Source organism: Salvelinus sp. IW2-2015, unplaced genomic scaffold, assembly GCF_002910315.2.
Source record: "Salvelinus sp. IW2-2015 unplaced genomic scaffold, ASM291031v2 Un_scaffold2834, whole genome shotgun sequence".
Classification (NCBI taxonomy): Eukaryota; Metazoa; Chordata; class Actinopteri; order Salmoniformes; family Salmonidae; genus Salvelinus; species Salvelinus sp. IW2-2015.
In genome coordinates, this window is record NW_019944134.1 from 50,027 (window position 1) to 52,287 (window position 2,261).

Genomic DNA, 2,261 nt, shown 5'->3' on the forward strand with positions numbered 1-2,261 from the left:
AGATCGGTGTGTAAGAACTTGACTGGCTTGCACAAGCCCTGACCTTCAACCCATCGTACATCATTTTGGAATGAATTGGAAAGCAAAAGGGCCAGCCAGGCCTAATCACCAACATCAGTGCCCGAGCCTCACTAATGTCTGTGGCTGAATGGAAGCAAGTCCCTTGCAGCAATATCCAACATCTAGTGGAAGCCTTCCCAGAAGATGGAGGTTGTTCTATGGCAGCAAACGCGGGCGACCAATCCGATATTACGCCCATGATTTTCCGGAATGAAATGTTCGACGAGGCAGGTGTCCAGATACTTTGGTCATTGTGGTGTTATTGTAAGAGTGTGGCCCAGGATACGATGTGGAGGGTCGACCTTTAGTTGTCTTGATAGATGTGGAGGGTCGACACCTTTAGTTGTCTTGATAGATTGCACGTAGGGGTTACACACCTTTAGTTGTCTTGATAGATGTGGAGGGTCAACCCCTTTAGTTGTCTTGATAGATGTGGAGTTAACCCTTTAGTTGTTTGATAGATGTGGAGGGTCGCACCTTTAGTTGTCTTGATAGATGTGGAGGGTCGACACATTAGTTGTCTTGATAGATGTGGAGGGTCGACACCTTTAGTTGTTTGATAGATGTGGAGGTTAACACTTTAGTTGTCTTGAAGATGTGGAGGGTCAACACCTTTAGTTGTCTTGATAGATGTGGAGGGTCAACACCTTGTTGTCTTGATAGATGTGGAGGGTCAACACCTGTGTTTTGTCTTGATAGATGTGGAGGGTCAACACCTTTAGTTGTATTGATAGATGTGGAGGGTAACACCTTTAGTTGTTTGATAGATGTGGAGGGTCGACACTTTAGTTGTCTTGATGATGTGGAGGGTTCGCAACCTTAGTTGTCTTGATAGATTGGGGAGGGTCGACACCTTTAGTTGTCTTGAAGATGTGGGAGGTTAACACCTTTAGTTGTCTTGAGAGATGTGGAGGGTCGACACTTTGTTGTCTTGATAGATGTGGAGGGTCAGACACTGTAGTTGTCTTGATAGATGTGGAGGGTCAACACCTTAGTTGTCTTGATAGATGTGAGGGTCGACACTTTAGTTGTTTGATAGATGTGGAGGGTCGACATATTAGTTGTCTTGATAGATGTGGAGGTCGACACCTTTAGTTGTCTTGATAGATGTGGAGGGTCACACCTTTAGTTGTCTTGATAGATTGGAGGGTCGACACCTTTAGTTGTCTTGATAGATGTGGAGGTCAACACCTTTAGTTGTATTGATAGATGTGGAGGGGTCGACACCTTTAGTTGTCTTGATAGATGTGGAGGGTCGACACCTTTAGTTGTATTGATTAGATGTGGAGGGTCGCACTTTAGTTGTCTTGATAGATGTGCGAGGGTCACAACCTTTAAGTTGTCCTGATAGTCTTTCACTGGACACCCCCATGAGTGTCTTTCACTGGACACCCCCATGAGGGTCTTTCACTGGACACCCCCATGAGGGTCTTTCACTGGACACCCCCATGAGGGTCTTTCAGAATCCCTTCTAGAACCCCACCTGTTTAGTTTTGGTTGTTGTCAGTGACTCTGTTAGTTCCCCCTTTTGTTTGAGTGTCATAATTGGGTTTTCTTGCTGGGGAACGTAACAGGATGATGGTATTTTCTACACAGAAGATGATAACATTATTGCCTGATCTTCTGAACTTCTGAACTGAACCCAATTCCTTAGTCATGAATTTCAGTCACTTCAAACCACACTTCCTCCAGATTGAAATACTGATTTGTAAGACTGTCTGTCATAGCCTCAATTAAAAAAGTAAACATTGTCCGTTGATTACATCACTTTTTTTTTTTTTTACACTGAACAAAAAATATAAACGCAACATGTAAAGTGTTGGTCCCATGTTTCATGAGCTGAAATGAAAGATACCCAAAATGTTCCATACACACAAAAGCATATTTCTCTCAAAATGTGTGTAGAAATCTGTTTAGATCCCCGTTAGTGAGCATTTCTCCTTTGCCAAGATAATCCAACCACCTGACAGGTGTGGCATATCAAGAAGCTGATTAAATAGCATGAACATTACACAGGTGCACCTTGTGCTGGGGACAATGAAAGGCCACTCTAAAATGTGCAGTTTTTGCACACAACACAATACCACAGATGTCTCAACTTTTAAGGGAGCGTGATATTGGCATGCAGACTGCAGGAATGTCCACCAGAGCTGTTGCAAGAGAATTTAATGCACATTTTTCTACCATAAGCCGCCTCCAAC